Here is a 26,319-nt window from a genome sequence, read left to right as displayed (position 1 = left end):
GCTTAATACAAGCCCACATACCTATCAGTTGATATCGGTATCAGTAATTAAGGGTTTGGTCAATATCAAAATATCGGAAATCGGCAAAAAGCCATTATCGGACATCCTTAATTATGACTTTAACAAAACATGTCAAGGAAAGAAAATAAAAGCAAAACCAATTAGAAAAAATAATAATTAAAAAGTTAAAGTACCAATGATTGTCACACACACACTAGGTGTGGCGAAAGTATTCCCTGCATTTGACCCATCACCCTTGATCACCCCCTGGGAGGTGAGGGGAGCAGTGAGCAGTAGCGGTGGCCGCGCCCGGGAATCATTTTTGGGGATTTAACCCCCAATTCCAACCCTTGATGCTGAGTGCCAAACAGGGAGGTAATATGTCCCATTTTTATAGTCTTTGGTATGACTCGGCAAGGGTTTGAACATTTAGGGCTGCTGAGCACATCATTCATGCTTCCGTACGGTTTCCAAATAAACACGTAGTCTTGAACAACGATTGTTTTGTATGTAATTGTCATATGATATTGTTATTCAAATAAAGATTACAAAAAACAAAAACATGGTAACACTGACGGCGTGCACGAAAATAACTGCCGTAAAACAAGTAGACGGAAGTGACGCAGTCTTCGCCCATGGACTTCGATCCCTCAGGCGGTACTGCATCAAAAAGCGATATCAGTGTGTAAAGGATATCACCACATGGGCTCAGGAACACTTCAGAAAACCACTGTCAGTAATACAGTTAGTCGCTACATTTGTAAGTGCAAGTTAAAACTCTACTATGCAAAGCGAAAGCCATTTATCAACAACACCCGGAAACGCCGCCAGCTTCGCTGGGCCCGAGCTCATCTATGATGGACTGATGCAAAGTGGAAAAGTGTTCTGTGGTCTGACAAGTCCACATTTCAAATTGTTTTTGGAAAATGTGGACATCGTGTCCTCCGAAACAAAGAGGAAAAGAATCATCCTGACTGTTATAGGCGCAAAGTTGAAAAGCCAGCATCTGTGATGACATGGGGGTGTATTAGTGCCCAAGACATGGGTTACTTACACATCTGCGAAGGCACCATTAATGCTGAAAGGTACATACAGGTTTTGGAGCAACATATGTTGCCATCCAAGCAATGTTATCATGGACGCCCCTGCTTATTTCAGCAAGACAATGCCAAGCCACGTGTTACAACAGCGTGGCTTCATAGTAAAAGAGTGCGGGTACCAGACTGGCCTGCCTGTAGTCCAGACCTGTCTCCCATTGAAAATGTGTGGTGCATTATGAAGCTTAAAATAGGAGACCCCCGGACTGTTGAACAACTTAAGCTGTACATCAAGCAAGAATGGGAAAGAATTCCACCTGAAAAGCTTAAAAAAATGTGTCTCTTCGGTTCCCAAACGTTTACAGAGTGTTGTTAAAAGGAAAGGCCATGTAACACAGTGGTAAAAATGCCCCTGTGACAACTTTTTTGCAAGTTAATGATTAATTGCAAAAAAAAAAGTTTGTTTCTCAGTTTGAACATTAAATATCTTGTCTTTGCAGTCTATTCAATTGAATATAAGTTGAAGAGGATTTGCAAATCATTGTATTCTGTTTTTATTTACTATTTACACAATGTGCCAACTTCACTGCTTTTGGGTTTTGTTTTTGTATCTGTTTGAAAGAAACCATCAACCTCACCAACATACACATCTGGAGCATCATAAACCTCTTTGTCAACAAACATCTTTCATAAAGCGCGAAGCTGACGTCAACTCATTGTTCTGGCCGCCGTTTCCATGCCGTTTTTCTTTCCTAACCACCCAGCTGTCTTTCTGCAGCGCACACACGGACAAGCTGACCTTTGCGTCCACTCATTAAACTCATCTACCACCCGCTGATCGGGGAGATAACACCTCCAACCCTATGGCCATCCCTTGCGGGGGAGGCCCGGCGGCAATCAGCCTCCCGTCGGGTTCTCATTTATCATACCTGGGCAGAGGTTGGTAGTTAAGACTTGGTGCTGTGTACAGAATGGCAAGAACTTGGCGGTGCAAGAGCCTTGCATCATACCCGACACACCCCGCACATTTCAGCCAACATTGCTATTAGGAAAGATATATCTTCGAATAGGACAATACTATATGAGAGGAGTCAATGTGCAGCTGGATGTACTGAAAAGCACTTAACACATAGGACTAAGTAACTAGACACTTGTCAAATATGGTGGTGCTTGTGTCATTTTCTGGGGCTGCACGAGTGCTGCAGGTACTGGGGAGTTGTGGTTTATAGACCCAAAGATGAATTGCAACCAATGCCACATTGCAGATTTAGTTTTTTGGGCATGTGTTATGTATTTTGGGACAAAATGAAGCATTGTCAAGCAAAAACATGACTAAACAGACTAAACATATCAACACTACAGGAGTAGTATGTGTCTAATTGTGAATGATGTCTATTATACTGGATTAAATGGGTGTACATGGGAATATGTGGGTGTTAGTTCATGTTTACAAGCTCAAATTAGGTTTTAAAAAAAGGTTATAAAAATAAGTTTTATGCTGTTATCATTGGGGGTTAGTTTATGCAAAAAAAATGTTTTTAATTAAACACGACGATTCGAAACAATGTAATTTTACACAATTTTATAAAATTAAAACAATTGGCAGCAAAACATTACACAAACCAAAACAACTAAAAGCAAAACAATTTTAAAAAATGACACAAACCAAAATAACAAAAGACGAAACAATTTACAATTACACAAACCAAAACAAGACCAAAACATTTACAATTACACAAACCAAAAAAAGGGGAACAAATTTACAATTACGCAAACCAAAATATTTACAATTACACAAACCAAAATATTTACAATTACACAAACCAAAATAAGACGAAAAAAAATACAATAACAAAAACCAAAATGACAAAAGATCAAGCAATTTCCAATTAGACAAACAAAACAAAAAGACAAAACTTAAAATTACTCAAACCAAACTAACAAAAGACAAAACAACTTACAAATATGCAAACCAAAATAAAAGTAGAATTATGTCACCTACTACAAAACCCAAAACCGGTGAAGTTGGCACGTTGTGTAAATGGTAAATAAAAACAGAATACAATGATTTACAAATCTTTTTCAACTTATATTCAATTGAATAGACTGCAAAGACAAGATATTTAATGTTCCAACTGAGAAACTATTTTTTTTTTTGCAAATAATCATTAACTTGCAAAAAAGTTGTCACAGGGGCATTTTTACCACTGTGTTACATGGCCTTTCCTTTTAACAACACTCAGTAAACGTTTGGGAACTGAAGGGACCAATTTTTTTAAGCTTTTCAGGTGGAATTCTTTCCCATTCTTGCTTGATGTACAGCTTAAGTTGTTCAACAGTCCGGGGGTCTCCCTTGTGCTATTTTAGGCTTCATAATGTGCCATACATTTTCAATGGGAGACAGGTCTGGACTACAGGCAGGCCAGTCTAGTACCTGCACTATTTTACTATGAAGCCACGTTGATGTAACACGTGGCTTGGCATTGTCTTGCTGAAATAAGCAGGGGCGTCCATGGTAACGTTGCTTGGATGGCAACATATGTTGCTCCAAAACCTGTATGTACCTTTCAGCATTAATGGCGCCTTCACAGATGTGTAAGTTACCCATGTCTTGGGCACTAATACACCCCCATACCATCACACATGCTGGCTTTTCAACTTGGCGCCTATAACAATCCGGATGGTTCTTTTCCTCTTTGGTCCGGAGGACACGACGTCCACAGTTTCCAAAAACAAATTGAAATGTGGACTTGTCAGACCGCAACACCCTTTTCCACTTTGTATCAGTCCATCTTAGATGACCTCGGGCCCTGGGTGTTGTTGATAAATAGCTTTGGCTTTACACAGTAGAGTATTAACTTGCTCTTACAGATGTAGCGACCAACTGTAGTTACAGACAGTGGTTTTCTCAAGTGTTCCTGAGCCCATGTGGTGATATCCTTTACACACTGATGTCGCTTTTTGATGCGGTACCGCCTGAGGGACCCAAGGTCACGGGCATTCAATGTTGTTGTTTTTTGGCTTTTTTCCAGATTCTTTGAACCTTTTGAGGAAATGACGGACCGTAGATGGTGAAATCCCTAAATTCCTTGCAATAGCTGGTTGAGAAATGTTGTTCTTAACCTGTTCGACAATTTTCTCACGCATTTGTTGACAAAGTGGTGACCCTCGCCCCATCCTTGTTTGTGAATGACTGAGCATTTCATGGAAGCTGCTTTCATACCCAATCATGGCACCCACCTGTTCCCAATTAGTCCGTTCACCCGTGGGATGTTCCGAATAAGTGTTTGATGAGCATTCCACAACTTTCTCAGTCTTTTTTGCCACTTGTGCCAGCTTTTATTGAATGTGTCGCAGGCATCAATATTCCAAATGAGCTAATATTTGCAAAAAATAACAAAGTTTTCCAGTTCAAACGTTAAGTATCTTGTCTTTGCAGTCTATTCAATTGAATATAAGTTGAAAAGGATTTGCAAATCATAATATTCTGTTTTTATTTACCATTTACACAAAAGTGCCAACTTAACTGGTTTTGGGGTTTCTACATTCACAAATAACAAAATTACATTTTATTTGTACGTTTCATTATTTCGCCTTTTGTTCATTCATTCAACTGTAATTTATTTAATGAAATGTATACGTGTTTTGTACTTCTGAGACACCGTACGTTCAGGCCCGGAACCGATTAACAGCGCTTGTCGAGGGACGACTATCAGTCATCAATCAATCAAAGTTTACTTATACAGCCCTAAATCACGAGTGTCTCAAAGGGCTGCACAAGCCACAACAACTATGTCAGAAAAATTGCATGTAAATTATCGAAAAACTTTCCGTTCTCGGAGTTCCCAATGAACAGACAAGAGGCTGCATTTGTTGCACCAAGCAAAGGCTTGGAAAATTCCATTGTGTACGATGGGAGGAGACGGGAGGGGCCTGCTCAAGCTGAATCCAGGACTAGCCCAAGCCAGAGGCATCTTTTTCTTTTGTGTTAATGTGACTGAAAACAATGACTGTTTACATACTCCCCATTCCTTTGGAAGCAGACGTCGTGTAAACAGGGAGTGTCCGAGTAAAGGAGAAGACGTGAACCTTTCTCGTCAGAGCGTGGGTGACACTGTAAGAGGTTACAGGTCGACACGTTTCTCCTCAATTGAGCAAAATGGAATTCTGTCTCTGTTTGATTCTTTGCTTCTTGTCTTGTTCAATAGATGTCATCAGTGTTTGAACCTGACATCCTATAATGTGACACACATGCAAAACTTTGTCTAATCGTTGAATTTAGCAGGTATTTGCATCAAAATTACATTGATGTGATGTTTTAATTATTTCATGTGTGATTTATTTATTTATTTATTTATTTATTTATTTTATTTTATTTTTTATTTTATTTTTTTTCATGTGTGATTTCTGTCCGTGTTTTAACATCAAAATGTGTGATTTTCTTCCATTATGTCAGTTATTTCATAAGAATAGTTTTTTTGATCAAATATACTTAGAATGTTCAAATCACTAAGTATAGGTGCTGTTCTATGGCAGGGGTCACCAACCTTTTTGAAACCAAGAGCTACTTCATGGGTACCGATTAATGCGAAGGGCTACCAGTTTGATACACACTTAAATAAATTGGCAGAAATAGCCAATTTGCTCAATTTACCTCTAACTCTATGTTATTATTAATAATGAATGATATTTACACTTAATTGAACGGTTTAAAAGAGGATAAAACACACAAAAATGACAATTACATTTTGAAACATAGTCTATCTTCAATTTCGACACTTTAAAATTCAAAATTCAACCGAAAAAAAGAAGAGAAAAACTAGCTAATTCGAATCTTTTTGAAAAAATTGAAAAAAATAATTCATGGAACATCATTAGTCATTTTTCCTGATTAAGATTAATTTTAGAATTTTGATGACATGTTTTAAATAGGTTAAAATCCAATCTGCACTTTGTTAGAATATATAACAAATTGGACCAAGCTATATTTCTAACAAAGACAATTCATTATTTCTTCTAGATTTTCCAGAACAAAATTTTTTCAAAGAAATTCAAAAGACTTTGAAATAAGATTTAAATTTGATTCTACAGATTTTCTAGATTTGCCAGAATAATTTTTTTTGAATTTTAATCATAATAAGTTTGAAGAAATATTTCACAAATATTCTTCGTCGAAAAAACAGAAGCTAAAATGAGGAATTAAATTAAAATGTATTTATTATTATTTACAATAAAAATTAAATTTACTTGAACATTGGTTTAAATTGTCAGGAAAGAATAGGAAGAAATTTAAAAGGTAAAAAGGTATATCTGTTTAAAAATCCTAAAATCATTTTTAAGGTTGTATTTTTTCTCTAAAATTGTCTTTCTGAAAGTTATAAGAAGCAAAGTAAAAAAATAATGAGTTTATTTAAACAAGTGAAGACCAAGTCTTTAAAATATTTTCTTGGATTTTCAAATTCTATTTGAGTTTTGTCTCTCTTAGAATTAAAAATGTCAAGCAAAGCGAGACCAGCTTGCTAGTAAATAAATACAATTTAAAAAAATAGAGGCAGCTCACTGGTAAGTGCTGCTATTTGAGCTATTTTTAGAACAGGCCGGCGGGCTACTCATCTGGTCCTTACGGGCTACCTGGTGCCCGCGGGCACCGCGTTGGTGACCCCTGTTCTATGGTATGTAAATGCATTTAATCATAAAAGACACGCTCCAGGTGTGCAAATGCTAATTGCATTGTTCCTTCTATGGGTCGGTGAAAAAAAGAGGGTCCTTGTTTACCTGCACTTTGCATAAGTAGCGCTCAGAAAGTGGTTTTGGTCTACTTTTGTTCCATTTACCTCCAAGACGGGCCGGGCCGACTGAAGTGCTCCGTGTTTCCCCCGCTCCGTATTGATCTGTTAATTGTGAGGCTTTGGTGTGGACATGAATGAGTGCCGTGGCGCTGGTAAAACCAGCAAGAAAAAAAACAACAAAAAAACACGCAGGCTCCTAATTATCACCCCCTAAAAAAAATAACAAGCAGGGTCCCGAGTGGATGCTACAAACGGAAGAAGTGGTTCAAAGTTACCTGGGAGAATTCAGCGGGGAGGCTTTAGCAGCGGGGAAGTTCTGTTGAACAAGCTAATGAAGAAGTCTTTCATGTGCACATCTAAAATCATCGCCTAAATGAGCTTGGAATGCTGCATGATGGGGGGAAAAAGAGTTGGCAAACAGTAGTTCAGTTTTATATTGCTGAAAAACAACTATTGTACTCTTTTCATGTGACATTTAGTACACATTACGTACAAATTAAACTACACAAAAGGTAAATAAACGAAATGAAAACACCCTATATGTACTTTCAGTGTATCTACATGTAGTTTTAGTGTATTTACATGTAGTTTTAGTGTATTTACATGTGGTTTTAGTGTATCTACATGCAATTTCAGTGTATTTACATGTGGTTTTAGTGTATCTACATGCAATTTCAGTGTATTTATGTGTACTTTCAGTGTATTTACGTGTACTTTCAGTGTATTTACATGAAGTGACAATCTATCATAGTGTAGATTCAGGGTATTTACATGTAGTTTTACTGTATCTACATGTAGATTCAGTGTATTTACATGAACTGTCAATCTATCATAGTGTAGATTCAGTGTATCTGCATGTACTTTCAGTGTATCTACATGTAGTTTCAGTGCATCTACATGTACTTTCACTGTATCTACATGAAGTGTCAATCTATTATAGTGTAGATTCGGTGTATTTGCATGTAGTTTTAGTGTATCTACATGTAGTTTCAGTGTATTTACATATACTTTCAGTGTATTTACATGAAGTGTCAATCTATCATAGTGTAGATTCAGGGTATTTACATGTAGTTTTACTGTATCTAAATGTAGACTCAGTGTATTTACATGTAGTTTTGGTGTGTTTACTGTGGTTTTAGTGTATCTACATGCAATTTCAGTGTATTTACGTGTACTTTCAGTGTATTTATGTGTACTTTCACTGTATTTACATGAAGTGACAATCTATCATAGTGTAGATTGTGTATTTACATGTAGTTTTACTGTATCTACATGTAGATTCAGTGTATTTACATGCAGTTTTGGTGTGTTTACATGAAGTGTCAATCTATCATAGTGTAGATTCAGTGTACTTACATTTACTTTCAGTGTATTTACATGAAGTGTCAATCTAGTATAGTGTAGATTCGGTGTATTTACATGTAGTTTCAGTGCATCTACATGTACTTTCAGTGTATCTACATGAAGTGTCAATCTATTATAGTGTAGATTCGGTGTATTTGCATGTAGTTTTAGTGTATCTACATGTAGTTTCAGTGTATTTACATGTAGTTTTAGTGTATATACATGCAATTTCAGTGTATTTACGTGTACTTTCAGTGTATTTATGTGTACTTTCACTGTATTTACATGAAGTGACAATCTATCATAGTGTAGATTGTGTATTTACATGTAGTTTTACTGTATCTACATGTAGATTCAGTGTATTTACATGCAGTTTTGGTGTGTTTACATGAAGTGTCAATCTATCATAGTGTAGATTCAGTGTACTTACATTTACTTTCAGTGTATTTACATGAAGTGTCAATCTAGTATAGTGTAGATTCGGTGTATTTACATGTAGTTTCAGTGCATCTACATGTACTTTCAGTGTATCTACATGAAGTGTCAATCTATTATAGTGTAGATTCGGTGTATTTGCATGTAGTTTTAGTGTATCTACATGTAGTTTCAGTGTATTTACATGTAGTTTTAGTGTATATACATGCAATTTCAGTGTATTTACGTGTACTTTCAGTGTATTTATGTGTACTTTCAGTGTATTTACATGAAGTGACAATCAATCATAGTGTAGATTGTGTATTTACATGTAGTTTTACTGTATCTACATGTATATTCAGTGTATTTACATGCAGTTTTGGTGTGTTTACATGAAGTGTCAATCTATCATAGTGTAGATTCAGTGTACTTACATGTACTTTCAGTGTATTTACATGAAGTGTCAATCTAGTATAGTGTAGATTCGGTGTATTTACATGTAGTTTTACTGTATCTACATGAAGTGTCAATACACTGAAACATGTAGTTTCAGTGTATTTACATGTACTTTCAGTGTAATTACATGAAGTTTCAATCTATCATAGTGTAGATTCAGGGTATCTGCATGTAGTTTCAGTGTATTTTCATGAAGTGTCAATCAATCATAGTGTAGATTCGGTGTGTTTACATGTAGTTTTACTGTATCTACATGTAGTTTCAGTGTATTTACATGAAATGCCAATCTATCATGGTGTAGATTCAGGGTATTTAAATGTAGATTCAGAGTATTTACATGTAGTTTTGGTGTGTTTACATGCAGTTTCAGTGTATTTACATGAAGTGTCACTCTATCATAGTGTAGATTCAGTGTATCTACATGTAGTTTCAGTGTATCTACATGTAATTTCAGTGTATCTACATGAAGTGTCAATCTATTATAGTGTAGATTCGGTGTATTTGTATGTAGTTTTAGTGTATCTACATGTAGTTTCAGTGTATTTACATGAAGTGTCAATCTATCATAGTGTAGATTCAGGATATTTAAATGTAGATTCAGAGTATTTACATGTAGTTTTGGTGTGTTTACATGCAGTTTCAGTGTATTTACATGAAGTGTCACTCTATCATAGTGTAGATTCAGTGCATCTACATGTAGTTTCAGTGTATCTACATGTACTTTCAGTGTATCTACATGAAGTGTCAATCTATTATAGTGTAGATTCGGTGTATTTGCATGTAGTTTTAGTGTACCTACATGTAGTTTCAGTGTATTTACATGAAGTGTCAATCTATCATAGTGTAGATTCAGTGTATCTATATGTAGTTTTACTGTATCTACATGTAGATTCAGTGTATGTACGTGTACTTTCAGTGTATTTACACAAAGTGTCAATCTATCATAGTGTAGATTCAGGGTATTTACATGTAGTTTTACTGTATCTAAATGTAGATTCAGAGTATTTACATGTAGTTTTGGTGTGTTTACATACAGTTTCAGTGTATTTACAGGAAGTGTCAATCTATCATAGTGTAGATTCAGTGTATCTACATGTACTTTCAGTGTATTTACATGAAGTGTCAATCTAACATAGTGTAGATTCAGTGTATCTACATGTACTTTCAGTGTATCTACATGTACTTTCAGTTTATCTATATGAAGTGTCAATCTATTATGGTATACATTCGGTGTATTTACATGTAGTTTTACTGTATCTACATGTAGTTTCAGTGTATTTTCATGTACTTTCAGTGTATTTACACAAAGTGTCAATCTAAAATAGTGTAGATTCAGTGTATTTACATGTAGTTTCAGTGTATCTACATGTACTTTCAGTGTATTTACATGAAGTGTCAATCTATCAGTGTAGATTCAGTGTATTTACATGTAGTTTCAGTGTATTTACATGTAGTTTCAGTGTATCTACATGTACTTTCAGTGTATTTACATGAAGTGTCAATCTATCAGTGTATATTCAGTGTATTTCCATGTAGATTCAGTTTTATTTACATGTAGTTTCAGTGTATCTACATGCAGTTTCAGTGTGTTTACGTGTACTTTCAGTGTATTTACAGGAAGTGTCAATCTAACATAGTGTAGATTCAGTGTATTTACATGTAGTTTCAGTGTATTTACATGTACTTTCAGTGTATTTACATGAAGTGTCAATCTAACATAGTGTAGATTCAGTGTATTTACATGTAGTTTCAGTGTATTTACATGTAGTTTCAGTGTATCTACATGTACTTTCAGTGTATTTACATGAAGTGTCAATCTATCAGTGTATATTCAGTGTATTTCCATGTAGATTCAGTTTTATTTACATGTAGTTTCAGTTTATCTACATGCAGTTTCAGTGTGTTTACATGCAGTTTCAGTGTGTTTACGTGTACTTTAAGTGTATTTACATGACGTGTCAATCTATCAGTGTAGATTCAGTGTATTTCCATGTAGATTCAGTGTATTTACATGTAGTTTCAGTGTATCTACATGCAGTTTCAGTGTGTTTACATGCAGTTTCAGTGTGTTTACGTGTACTTTCAGTGTATCTACATGCAGTTTCAGTGTGTTTACGTGTACTTTAAGTGTATTTACATGAATTGTCAATCTATCATAGTGTAGTTTCAGTGTATCTACGTGTAATTTCAGTGTATTTACGTGCAGTCTCAGTGTATCTACATGTAGATTCAGTGTATCTACATGTAGATTCAGCGTATCTACATGTAGATTCAGCATATCTACATGTAGATTTAGCGTATCTACATGTAGATTCAGCGTATCTACATGTAGATTCAACGTATCTACATGTAGATTCAGTGTATCTACATGTAGATTCAGTGTATCTACATGTACTTTCAGTGTATCTACATGTACTTTCAGTGTATCTACATGTACTTTCAGCATATCTACATGTACTTTCAGCATATCTACATGTAGATTCAGTGTATCTAAATGTACTTTCAGTGTATGTACATGTAGTTTCAGCATATCTACATGTACTTTCAGCATATCTACATGTAATTTCAGTGTATTTACATGAAGTGTCAATCTATCATAGTGTAGATTCAGTATATGTCCATGTAGTTTTAGTGTACCTATAACTATGGGAAACAATGTATTTGTGTATAAATGTTATATATTCTCTGCACACATTAAACTGTGTTCGATTCTTAACGCTCATGCTGTCATGTGGTTTAACACTCGAGATAGGGGTGTCCTGATCTAATAGAGATACCGGATGCCAATTCGATATCAGCAAAAAAGACAACTCTACAATGTGCGACACAAGTAGTCGTGCCAGTCATCGAAATGTCCATTGATGAACACACACTTTATCCTATTTTAGTCAAGTCACTTACAAAAGGTAAACATGCTGGCAGCTACACAACAGCTGAGCACACAAGCCAGACATACGTCAGGTGTCTTTAATTGAGTAATATTGCAGCCTAAATCAGCACATTTGTCAACATAAAATAAGTATAGTTGCATATCACCATCAAGACAGAAGTGTACCGGAGATTTTACAGTAACAAACGTGTCCGCATCGTTCAGTTTAATGTGACATGCACTTAATTTAATGAATTATCGTGGCCAGATGCCAAAAAACAAATAATACAATTGACAAAAGGTTAATATTGTTTACTGTATGTCTACTAATTTCACTTCATTAAGCCTTCCAAATAATACAAGCATGTACTATCATTTGTGCTGGTATTGTATCGGATTGATGGCTTATACTCAAGTCTCTAATATCGGTATCGTATGGGAAATCACACCCAAATCACGCATCAATGTGATGGATTCAAGTAAAACATTTTTAAAAAGTTACTACAGACATTCTGACAATACAATTGCAATTGTGTCAATATTTCGGGGTCTGCGATTAATCACATTTCAAAAGTGTGATTAATCTGATAAAAACTGTTGAGTGCACATTATTATTTGCAATATTCCTCACTATAGCTTTCACGTGCACGTTCAGTGAGCACATAAGCCTGCGCTGCTAAATCCTCGCTGGTGAGAATGTTTATGTTGGCAAGTATAATCCTCCATTTTCTTTACATAACAATACGCTGCCTCTTGTTGTTAAAAGGTATTCACCTTCCTGGTAAACAGTCGGCGACGACGGAATGCTAATCCTCTGTGACGTGCTGGAAAATGATGCTGGGGAATAAAGGCCACCTTGACTCTGCAGTAATTACAGGCTCCACATCACTAGCCGCCAATTACCGCACAGAGTTTGGATGATTCTGTTGCCATGAGCGAGATCTAAGGCTGCTTCGGACGAGCCTCGGGGAGCGCAGCGCTTCCTCTGCGAGACCAAAAAAAGCAAAAAAGAAAATGAGGTAACCTTTCTAATAACACGCGTAAAAATAATAAGGTCTGTTCCTGGGTGTGACATTTACAATGATTGGTTTCAGCAACTTTCAAAAACGTTAATTGAATTATTGTTTTACGGATTAATTGAGTCCAGTGTTAGGGTCCAAGTAATAAATGTTCAGTTTTGAAAACGTGTAACAGTAAGCATATTAGGAAATATTAGGGGTGCACATAACAAAAAAAAAAAGTTTCACGTTGATTTTCTTAAATCTATGAATTTTTTTTTTTTTTAAATAAAAAAAATAAATACAATTTAAAAAATATATATATATACACTACCGTTCAAAAGATTGGGATCACACAAACAATTTTGTGGAATAGCCTTAATTTCTAAGAACAAGAATAGACTGTCGAGTTTCAGATGAAAGTTCTCTTTTTCTGGCCATTTTGAGCGTTTAATTGACCCCACAAATGTGATGCTCCAGAAACTCAATCTGCTCAAAGGTAGGTCAGTTTTGTAGCTTCGGTAACGAGCTAAACTGTTTTCAGATGTGTGAACATGATTGCACAAGGGTTTTCTAATCATCAATTAGCCTTCTGAGCCAATGAGCAAACACATTGTACCATTAGAACACTGGAGTGAAAGTTGCTGGAAATGGGCCTCTATACACCTATGTAGATATTGCACCAAAAAGCAGACATTTGCAGCTAGAATAGTCATTTACCACATTAGCAATGTATAGAGTGTATTTCTTTAAAGTTAAGACTAGTTTAAAGTTATCTTCATTGAAAAAAAGGACATTTCATTGTGACCCCAAACTTTAAACGGGAGTGTATATATATTAGAGATGTCCAATAATGGCTTTTTTGCCGATATCCCGATATTGTCCAACTCTTAATTACCGATTCCGATATCAACCAATACCGATATATACAGTCATGGAATTAACACATTATTATGCCTAATTTTGTTGTGATGCCCCGCTGGATGCATTAAATAATGTAACAAGGTTTTTCAAAATAAATCAACTCAAGTTATGGAAAAAAATGCCAACATGGCACTGGCATATTTATTATTGAAGTCACAAAGTGCATTATTTTTTTTAACATGCCACATGCGGCTCCTTAGCGCCGCCCTAGAGGCTCCCTGGAGCTTTTTAAAACATTTATTAAAATGGAAAAATATGGGGGAAAAATACATATTTTTATTTTGAATATTGTTTCTGTATAAAGATGTCCGAAAATGGCTTTTTTTCCGATATCCGATATTCCGATACTGTCCAACTCTTAATTACCAATTCCGATATCAACCAATACTGATATATACAGTCGTGTAATTAACAACTATTTATAACAACTTACGCCTAATTTTGTTGTGATGCCCCGCTGGATGCATTAAACAATGTAACAAGGTTTTTCAAAATAAATCAACTCAAGTTATGGAAAAAAAAAATGCCAACATGGCACTGCCATATTTATTATTGAAGTCACAACGTGCATTATTTTTTTTAACATGCCACATGCGGCTCCTTAGCGCCGCCCTAGAGGCTCCCTGGAGCTTTTTAAAAAATGTATTAAAATGGAAAAATATGGGGGGAAAATACTTATTTTTATTTTGAATATGGTTTCTGTATAGAGATGTCCGAAAATGGCTTTTTTTCCGATATCCGATATTCCGATATTGTCAAACTCTTAATCACCAATTCCGATATCAACCGATACCGATATATACAGTCGTGGAATTAACACATTATTATGCCTAATTTTGTTGTGATGCCCCGCTGGATGCATTAAATAATGTAACAAAGTTTTTCAAAATAAATCAACTGAAGTTATGGAAAAGAAAAATGCCAACATGGCACTGCCATATTTATTATTGAAGTCACAAAGTGCATTATTTTTTTTAACATGCCACATGCGGCTCCTTCGCGCCGCCCTAGAGGCTCCCTGGAGCTTTTTAAAAAATGTATTAAAATGGCAAAATATGAGGGGAAAATACATATTTTTATTTTGAATATGGTTTCTGTATAGAGATGTCCGAAAATGGCTTTTTTTCCGATATCCGATATTCCGATATTGTCCAACTCTTAATTACCGATTCCGGTATCAACCAATACCGATGTATACAGTCATGGAATTAACACATTATTATGCCTAATTTTGTTGTGATGCCCCGCTGGATGCATTAAATAATGTAACAAGGTTTTTCAAAATAAATCAACTCAAGTTATGGAAAAAAAATTGCCAACATGGCACTGGCATATTTATTATTGAAGTCACAAAGTGCATTATGTTTTTTAACATGCCACATGCGGCTCCTTAGCGCCGCCCTAGAGGCTCCCTGGAGCTTTTTAAAAAAAGTATTAAAATGGCAAAATATGGGGGGAAAATACATGTTTTTATTTTGAATATGGTTTCTGTACAGAGATGTCCGAAAATGGTTTTTTTTCCGATATCCGATATTCCGATATTGTCCAACTCTTAATTACCGATTCCGGTATCAACCAATACCGATATATACAGTCATGGAATTAACACATTATTATGCCTAATTTTGTTGTGATGCCCCGCTGGATGCATTAAACAATGTAACAAGGTTTTTCAAAATAAATCAACTCAAGTTATGGAAAAAAAAATGCCAACATGGCACTGCCATATTTATTATTGAAGTCACAAAGTGCATTATTTTTTTTAACATGCCACATGCGGCTCCTTAGCGCCGCCCTAGAGGCTCCCTGGAGCTTTTTAAAAAATGTATTAAAATGGCAAAATATGGGGGGGAAATACATATTTTTATTTTGAATATGGTTTCTGTATAGAGATGTCCGAAAATGGCTTTTTTTCCGATATCCGATATTCCGATATTGTCAAACTCTTAATTACCAATTCCGATATCAACCGATACCGATATATACAGTTGTGGAATTAACACATTATTATGCCTAATTTTGTTGTGATGCCCCGCTGGATGCATTAAATAATGTAACAAAGTTTTTCAAAATAAATCAACTGAAGTTATGGAAAAGAAAAATGCCAACATGGCACTGCCATATTTATTATTGAAGTCACAAAGTGCATTATTTTTTTTAACATGCCACATGCGGCTCCTTCGCGCCGCCCTAGAGGCTCCCTGGAGCTTTTTAAAAAATGTATTAAAATGGCAAAATATGGGGGGAAAATACATATTTTTATTTTGAATATGGTTTCTGTATAGAGATGTCCGAAAATGGCTTTTTTTCCGATATCCGATATTCCGATATTGTCCAACTCTTAATTACCGATTCCGATATCAACCAATACCGATATATACAGTCATGGAATTAACACATTATTATGCCTAATTTTGTTGTGATGCCCCCCTGGATGCATTAAACAATGTAACAAGGTTTTTCAAAATAAATCAACTCAAGTTATGGAAAAAAAAATGCCAACATGGCACTGCCATATTTATTATTGAAGTCACAAAGTGCATTATTTTTTTTAACATGCCACATGCGGCTCCTTAGCGCCGCCCTAGAGGCTCCCTGGAGCTTTTTAAAAAATGTATTAAAATGGAAAAATATGGGGGAAAAATACATATTTTTATTTTGAATATGGTTTCTGTATAAATATGTCCGAAAATGGCTTTTTTTCCGATATCCGATATTCCGATATTGTCCAACTCTTAATTACCAATTCCGATATCAACCAATACTGATATATGCAGTCGTGTAATTAACAACTATTTATAACAACTTACGCCTAATTTTGTTGTGATGCCCCGCTGGATGCATTAAATAATGTAACAAGGTTTTTCAAAATAAATCAACTCAAGTTATGGAAAAAAAAAATGCCAACATGGCACTGCCATATTTATTATTGAAGTCACAAAGTGCATTATTTTTTTTAACATGCCACATGCGGCTCCTTAGCGCCGCCCTAGAGGCTCCCTGGAGCTTTTTAAAAAATGTATTAAAATGGAAAAATATGGGGGGAAAATACATATTTTTATTTTGAATATGGTTTCTATATAGAGATGTCCAAAAATGGCTTTTTTTCCGATATCCGATATTCCGATATTGTCCAACTCTTAATTACCGATTCCGGTATCAACCAATACCGATATATACAGTCATGGAATTAACACATTATTATGCCTAATTTTGTTGTGATGCCCTGCTGGATGCATTAAATAATGTAACAAGGTTTTTCAAAATAAATCAACTCAAGTTATGGAAAAAAAAATTGCCAACATGGCACTGCCATATTTATTATTGAAGTCACAAAGTGCATTATTTTTTTTAACATGCCACATGCGGCTCCTTAGCGCCGCCCTAGAGGCTCCCTGGAGCTTTTTAAAAAATGTATTAAAATGGAAAAATATGGGGGAAAAATACTTATTTTTATTTTGAATATGGTTTCTGTATAGAGATGACCGAAAATTGCTTTTTTTCCGATATCCGATATTCCGATACTGTCCAACTCTTAATTACCAATTCCGATATCAACCAATACTGATATATACAGTCGTGTAATTAACAACTATTTATAACAACTTACGCCTAATTTTGTTGTGATGCCCCGCTGGATGCATTAAACAATGTAACAAGGTTTTTCAAAATAAATCAACTCAAGTTATGGAAACAAAAAATGCCAACATGGCACTGCCATATTTATTATTGAAGTCACAAAGTGCATTATTTTTTTTAACATGCCACATGCGGCTCCTTAGCGCCGCCCTAGAGGCTCCCTGGAGCTTTTTAAAAAATGTATTAAAATGGAAAAATATGGGGGGAAAATACATATTTTTATTTTGAATATGGTTTCTATATAGAGATGTCCAAAAATGGCTTTTTTTCCGATATCCGATATTCCGATATTGTCCAACTCTTAATTACCGATTCCGGTATCAACCAATACCGATATATACAGTCATGGAATTAACACATTATTATGCCTAATTTTGTTGTGATGCCCTGCTGGATGCATTAAATAATGTAACAAGGTTTTTCAAAATAAATCAACTCAAGTTATGGAAAAAAAAATTGCCAACATGGCACTGCCATATTTATTATTGAAGTCACAAAGTGCATTATTTTTTTTAACATGCCACATGCGGCTCCTTAGCGCCGCCCTAGAGGCTCCCTGGAGCTTTTTAAAAAATGTATTAAAATGGAAAAATATGGGGGAAAAATACTTATTTTTATTTTGAATATGGTTTCTGTATAGAGATGTCCGAAAATGGCTTTTTTTCCGATATCCGATATTCCGATATTGTCCAACTCTTAATTACCGATTCCGATATCAACCGAAACCGATATATACAGTCATGGAATTAACACATTATTATGCCTAATTTTGTTGTGATGCCCCGCTGTATGCATTAAACAATGTAACAAGGTTTTTCAAAATAAATCAACTCAAGTTATGGAAAAAAAAATTGCCAACATGGCACTGCCATATTTATTATTGAAGTAACAAAGTGCATTATTTTTTTTAGCATGCCACATGCGGCTCCTTAGCGCCGCCCTAGAGGCTCCCTGGAGCTTTTTAAAAAATGTATTAAAATGGAAAAATATGGGGGAAAAATACATATTTTTATTTTGAATATTGTTTCTGTATAAAGATGTCCGAAAATGGCTTTTTTTCCGATATCCGATATTCCGATATTGTCCAACTCTTAATTACCGATTCCGATATCAACCAATACCGATATATACAGTCATGGAATTAACACATTATTATGCCTAATTTTGTTGTGATGCCCCGCTGGATGCATTAAATAATGTAACAAGGTTTTTCAAAATAAATCAACTCAAGTTATGGAAAAAAATGCCAACATGGCACTGCCATATTTATTATTGAAGTCACAAAGTGCATTATTTTTTTTAACATGCCACATGCGGCTCCTTAGTGCCGCCCTAGAGGCTCCCTGGAGCTTTTTAAAAAATGTATTAAAATGGAAAAATATGGGGGAAAAATACATATTTTTATTTTGAATATGGTTTCTATATAGAGATGTCCGAAAATGGCTTTTTTTCCGATATCCGATATTCCGATATTGTCCAACTCTTAATTACCGATTCCGATATCAACCAATACCGATATATACAGTCATGGAATTAACACATTATTATGCCTAATTTTGTTGTGATGCCCCGCTGGATGCATTAAATAATGTAACAAGGTTTTTCAAAATAAATCAACTCAAGTTATGGAAAAAAATGCCAACATGGCACTGCCATATTTATTATTGAAGTCACAAAGTGCATTATTTTTTTTAACATGCCACATGCGGCTCCTTAGTGCCGCCCTAGAGGCTCCCTGGAGCTTTTTAAAAAATGTATTAAAATGGAAAAATATGGGGGAAAAATACATATTTCTATTTTGAATATGGTTTCTGTATAAAGATGTCCTAATAATGGCTTTTTTTCCGATATCCGATATTCCGATACTGTCCAACTCTTAATTACCAATTCCGATATCAACCAATACTGATATATACAGTCGTGTAATTAACAACTATTTATAACAACTTACGCCTAATTTTGTTGTGATGCCCCGCTGGATGCATTAAATAATGTAACAAGGTTTTTCAAAATAAATCAACTCAAGTTATGGAAAAAAAAAATGCCAACATGGCACTGCCATATTTATTATTGAAGTCACAAAGTGCATTATTTTTTTTAACATGCCACATGCGGCTCCTTAGCGCCGCCCTAGAGGCTCCCTGGAGCTTTTAAAAAAATGTATTAAAATGGAAAAATATGGGGGGAAAATACATATTTTTATTTTGAATATGGTTTCTATATAGAGATGTCCGAAAATTGCTTTTCTTCCGATATCCGATATTCCGATATTGTCCAACTCTTAATTACCTATTCCGATATCAACCGATACCGATATATACAGTGGTGGAATTAACACATTATTATGCCTAATTTTGTTGTGATGCCCCGCTGGATGCATTAAACAATGTAACAAGGTTTTTCAAAATAAATCAACTCAAGTTATGGAAACAAAAAAATGCCAACATGGCACTGCCATATTTATTATTGAAGTCACAAAGTGCATTATTTTTTTTAACATGCCACATGCGGCTCCTTAGCGCCGCCCTAGAGGCTCCCTGGAGCTTTTTAAAAAATGTATTAAAATGGAAAAATATGGGGGGAAAATACATATTTTTATTTTGAATATGGTTTCTATATAGAGATGTCCGAAAATTGCTTTTTTTCCGATATCCGATATTCCGATATTGTCCAACTCTTAATTACCGATTCCGATATCAACCGAAACCGATATATACAGTCGTGTAATTAACACATTATTATGCCTAATTTTGTTGTGATGCCCCGCTGGATGCATTAAATAATGTAACAAGGTTTTTCAAAATAAATCAACTCAAGTTATGGAAAAAATAAATGCCAACATGGCACTGCCATATTTATTATTGAAGTCACAAAGTGCATTATTTTTTTTAACATGCCACATGCGGCTCCTTAGCGCCGCCCTAGAGGCTCCCTGGAGCCCCATTAGTCTACACCGCAGTGGAGACTATTCTTCCTGGGGTCCAGACAAAAAACATCACACAATCATAAAACAAAAGATAATAAAATGTTGTAAGACAAAAATAGCAACAACAAAGAACCAAAAAAAGTAACAATAACTTCGAGTTTACATAATAATGTTCATACCAAAGATAAAAAGAGCAATATAAAAATAGATAAGTATATTTTTGCAAAAATAAAACAAAGAACCAATGGTCTAAAATATACACATTGGTGTACCAAAGACAAACAATAAGTGACGAAAAAGTACCATCCATCCATTTTCTACTGCTTGTCCCATAATCAATAAGATAGTCAATAGTCAATAAAAACAGTCATGACATTAGGTACAATCTAGAATAATCTCTTTCCGCATTACTTCTTCTCTTAGTCTATTCTTAAAACCCACTATGCTGGTGATTGATACCAGATATTGTGGAAGTCGATTCCAGTAAGTGATTGCCCTATTGGGCAATCACTTGTCATACCTATCGGGTATTTGTTATGTTGTGCTATGGTGCGGATGTTCTCCCGAAATGTGTTTGTCATTCTTGTTTGGTGTGGGTTCACAATGTGGCGCGTATTTGTAACAGTGTTAAAGTTGTTTATATGTCTACCCTCAGTGTGACCTGTATGGCTGTTGACCAAGTATGCTTTGCATTCACTTGTGTGTGTGAAAAGCTGTAGATATTATGTGATTGGGCCGGCACGCAAAGGCAGTGCCTTAAAAGGCCTACTGAAATGATTTTTTAAAATTTAAACGGGGATAGCAGATCCATTCTATGTGTCATACTTGATCATTTCGCGATATTGCCATATTTTTGCTGAAAGGATTTAGTAGAGAACATCGACGATAAAGTTCGCAACTTTTGGTCGCTGATAAAAAAAAGCCTTGCCTGTACCGGAAGTAGCGTGACGTCGCAGGTTGAAAGGCTCCTCACATTTCCCCATTGTTTACACCAGCAGCGAGAGCGATTCGGACCGAGAAAGCGACGATTACCCCATTAATTTGAGCGAGGATGAAAGATTTGTGGATGAGGAACGTGAGAGTGAAGGACTAGAGTGCAGTGCAGGACGTATCTTTTTTCGCTCTGACCGTAACTTAGGTACAAGCTGGCTCATTGGATTCCACACTTTCTCCTTTTTCTATTGTGGATCACGGATTTGTATTTTAGACCACCTCGGATATTATATCCTCTTGAAAATGAGAGTCGAGAACGCGAAATGGACATTCACAGTGACATCAAACTTAAGAAAGTCAATCACTTCACCATAAAAGTAGGTGACAGTGTCATCACCAGGAAAGATGAGGTCACCTACCTAGGTTCCATTCTAGAGGCTAACCTTTCCTGTGATAAAATGGCAACCAAGGTAATCAAAAAGGTTAACCAACGAACGAGATTTCTCTACAGAATTTCCTCTCTGGTCAACAAAAGCACCATGAGGATTCTGGCGGGAACTCTCGTTCAACCCTTTTTCGATTACGTATGCACCTCCTGGTACCCTAGCACCTCCAAAACCCTCAAATCTAAACTCCAAACATCTCAGAACAAGCTAGTCAGGTTACTTCTAGACCTCCACCCCAGATCCCACCTCACTCCTACCCACTTCTCTAAAGTGGGCTGGCTCAAGGTGGAGGACAGAGTTAAACAACTTGCACTGAGCCTAGTCTATAAAATCCGCTACACCTCCCTGATACCGAAGTACATGTCAAACTACTTCCTTAACGTAAATGACCGCCATAACCACAACACCAGGGGGTGCTCCACTAACCACGTTAAACCCAGATTCCGAACTAACAAAGGTCTTAACTCATTCTCTTTCTATGCCACATCAATGTGGAATGCGCTCCCAACAGGTATAAAAGAAAGGGCATCTCTATCCTCCTTCAAAACCGCAATAAAAGTTCACCTCCAGGCAGCTACAACCCTAAACTAACACCCTCCCCGGATTGCTAATAATCAAATGTAAACAATCAAATGCAGATTCTTTTTCTTATGCCTTCTGATCTCTCTCTCTCTCTCTCTCTCTCTCTCTCTCTCTCTCTCTCTATGTCCACTACTTGATGTCCATATCCCCCCCCCCACCCCCCCTCCCTCCACACCCCTGATTGTAAATAATGTAAATAATTCAATGTGATTATCTTGTGTGATGACTGTATTATGATGATAGTATATATGATGGTATATATCTGTATCATGAATCAATTTAAGTGGACCCCGACATAAACAAGTTGAAAAACTTATTCGGGTGTTACCATTTAGTGGTCAATTGTACGGAATATGTACTTCACTGTGCAACCTACTAATAAAAGTCTCAATCAATCAATCAATCAATTTATCTCCACGACAATACATCGGCGAAGCACTTTAGCTACGGAGCTAACGTGATAGCATCAGGCTTTACTGCAGATAGAAACAAAAGAAATAAACCCCTGACTGGAAGGATAGACAGAAAATCAACAATACTATTAAACCATGGACCTGTAACTACATGATTAATGCTTTCCAGCCTGGTGAAGCTTAACAATGCTGTTGCTAACGACGCCATTGAAGCTAACTTAGCAACGGGACCTCACAGAGCTATGCTAAAAACATTATCTATCCACCTACGCCAGCCAGCCCTGCTCACCTGCGTTCCAGCGATCGACGGAGCGACGAAGGACTTCACCCGATCATCGATGCGGTCGGCGGCTAGCGTCGGATAGCGCGTCTGCTATCCAAGTCAAAGTCCTCCTGGTTGTGTTGCTGCAGCCAGCCGCTAATACACCGATCCCACCTACAGCTTTCTTCTTTGCAGTCTCCATTTTTCATTAAACAAATTGCAAAAGATTCACCAACACAGATGTCCAGAATACTGTGGAATTTTGCGATGAAAACAGAGCTTTTTGTATTGGATACAATGGTGTCCAAATACTTCCGTTTCAACCATTGACGTCACACGCATACTTAAGATTAAAGATTAAAGTACGTTTTCAACCGGAAGTTTGGCGGGAAATTTAAAATTGCACTTTATAAGTTAACCCGGCCGTATTGGCATGTGTTGCAATGTTAAGATTTCATCATTGATATATAAACTATCAGACTGCGTGGTCGCTAGTAGTGGCTTTCAGTAGGCCTTTAAAGGTTTATTGGCGCTCTGTACTTCTCCCTACGTCCGTGTACAAAGCGGCGTTTTCAAAGGTCATAAATTTTACTTTTTGAAACAGATACAGATAATTTCCGATATTACATTCTAAAGCATTTATTGGCCGATAATATCGGCAGTCCGATATTATCGGACATCTCTAAATATGAGCGTCGGTGCTTCAAACCTTCAGATTTTAGATTGATTTATTCCTGACGGTACCGGCGACGTAAAGGTGTCATGTGACCTGCCGCCACGGAGCGAGACGCCAATTAAAGTTGCTTACTTCCCCTCGTCGGTTTTCCTGAAGTCGCCCGGTTCGGGTTATGTTCTTCTATTAGAAGATGCATTGCCTTAATAGATTCAATTTCTTGATTACACAGATAAATATTGGATTACCCAAGGAGCGCTTGTTGTCAAGCGGGATCCATGACGCACATTAGCATTTTCCAAATTAAGTTGAAGTTTGGATTCATAGGTTGTTGCTCGGAGGAGCAAAAAAAGGGGATGGCAATCCTCCCAAGTCATTAAAAATGACAGTTTACACAAGGCTGACTGAGCACGCTCGGTGCAGAGGGGGATTTTCCCCGACACGTCTGCGAGGTGAAACGAGCGAGGGTCTGAAATTAGACACACCGAGCTGTTTTCACGCGGCTTTAGCGCAATTAAACTGATTGTTTATTATTAACCGGGAGTTGGAATTGGCGGACGAAGCCACCATCGTTTTGTGGCGCCGTCACTTTAATAATCGAGTGCGGGTCGTTTTAATCAAGCCTGCCGTGATGTGATGAGGTCTGGAAAAAAAATTCTGACGTTCACGCACTGATTCCCGCATGAACGGGAGCTTGTACAGTTCCAGGCGCCTTTTTCAAGGTGAGATCCCACCTTTTAGTCGCGTCGAATAATTGTGCGGAAAAAAAACCCCAAACAGAATTATTAATGTATTATATTAACTGTTGATGAGAACAATGAGTATGGTCGGGTTGACCTGACAAGGTGTCTGTTCCCATTATGTCTTGGATCTTTGTGTTACTCATCGCTTTGGAGCCAAGGGCCCGGTGATTTCCACGCAAACGGAATGGCGGACAGAATTTAATTACATTAAAACGGAATCTACCATTAAATGCGGAAAGTCGCGGAAAAGTGGTGTCAAAATCAAGGCCCGGGGGCCACATGTGGCGCGCCACTGTTAGAATAATTATGTGTAAGTTATCACACAACTTTAGTATGCTTAAAGTCCGTTGCTATAGCTGTTAGCTATTGTGCTCGAGCTGTACTTTTTCTATCTCCGCAAGGACAAAACTTCTTGTCTGAGGGGCGGCCTCAGCGGCAGATGTTATCTTTGTTTGAGCCCGCTAACAGCCAAGGTCTTCAAGGACCTCAACGAAGATAAGACGACAGCACACAGACGAAGCAGAGACAAGGCGCAACACATTCCGTCACGTATTGTGCGTACTGGAGCTGCTTTGCATGATATATGGCTCCCTGTGCGTTACCGAATCAATTTTAAACTCCTTTTATTTGTTTTTAAATGTCTAAACAACCTCGCGCCAACATATCTCTCCGACCTCCTTCAGCCTTACTGCCCCACCCGATCCCTAAGATCAGCCGATCAGCTGCAACTGACGGTCCCTGACACAAGGCTGAAGCTTAGAGGTGACAGAGCTGTCGCCGCTGCTGCTCCCAAGCTCTGGAACGACCTACCTCTGAGTGTTAGACAAGCCTCCTCTCTTCCTTTTTTTAAATCTCTCTTAAAACATACTTTTATTCCATGGCTTTTAACACTGAGTGACATCCATCCTGCAATGGCATCCCATAATACACCTGATGTGAACCTGTTTTTATGTTTTTTATGTTTTATTTATTTATTTTTTATCGTGTTCTGTTTGTGTTGTGTTGTGTTTGCTCGGTTCTCGTATTATCTTTTAACCTGTCCATTGTACAGCACTTTGGCTACCCCTGTGGTAAATTTTAAATGTGCTTTATAAATAAAGTTGATTTGATTTGATTGGATTTGATGTGACCACTCCTTTAAAAGGCGGCCTCAGTGATGTTGACAGGGGAACTCCTGAATAAATAGTGGGACGCGGGAGCTGTACTTTAGAGCGTAGGGCGAGGCTGTGACTAAGTGTGCAGCTCCATACGTTCTCCTCATGAGCTAAATTGAACTCTGTCTCTGCATGATTCCTTGCTTCTTGTCTGTTTTATAGATGTCATCAGTGTTTGAACCTGACAGCCACTTTAGTTTATTTGGCCCTCGAAATCCCGGAAATGATATGTATCAATAAAGTACTGTAACTTGTCTTACTAAATGTATTCTTTCTTTCTATTTTGGGAGAAATAAACACATTTACTCCATGTAATCGCAAATTGTGTTAACTTAAATATTGTCTATTTATGCAAAAATATATTATGAAACATTCAAACCATTTTTTAAACATACATAAATACTAGGGGTGTGGGAAAAAATCGATTATAATTCAAATCGCCATTCTCACGTTGTACGATTCAGTATCGATTCTCATTTTTCAAAAATAGATTTTATTTTTATTTATTTATTTATTTATTTTTATTTTTGTTATTAATCAATCCAACAAAACAATAATAATAATGATAATAGATTAGATTTATATAGCGCTTTTCTAGACACTCAAAGCGCTTCACAGAGATTATTATTATTATAATATTAGTAACAATTTTAACATAGCAGTGATTAAAAATCCCTCATTGACATTATCATTAGACATTTATAAAAATTAAAAAAA

The 26,319-nt window shown here is 36.5% G+C and overlaps 1 long non-coding RNA gene across 2 annotated transcripts in view; it reads right to left on the bottom strand.

Moving 5' to 3' along the window:
- Positions 1–26,319, bottom strand: part of LOC133636272 (uncharacterized) — a 280,725-nt gene that overhangs the window by 138,031 nt on the left and 116,375 nt on the right. The window contains exon 4 of one of the 2 annotated variants that reach the window (XR_009822203.1): positions 12,547–12,894. The exons of the other annotated variant lie outside the window; for it this stretch is intronic. This is a non-coding gene — a long non-coding RNA (uncharacterized LOC133636272). Of the gene's footprint in view, positions 1–12,546; positions 12,895–26,319 lie in introns of those variants that run through there. 2 annotated transcript variants of the gene reach the window in all.

This window comes from Entelurus aequoreus, linkage group LG20, assembly GCF_033978785.1.
Source record: "Entelurus aequoreus isolate RoL-2023_Sb linkage group LG20, RoL_Eaeq_v1.1, whole genome shotgun sequence".
In the NCBI taxonomy this organism is placed as follows: Eukaryota; Metazoa; Chordata; class Actinopteri; order Syngnathiformes; family Syngnathidae; genus Entelurus; species Entelurus aequoreus.
This window is presented reverse-complemented; position numbering and strand designations above follow the sequence as displayed.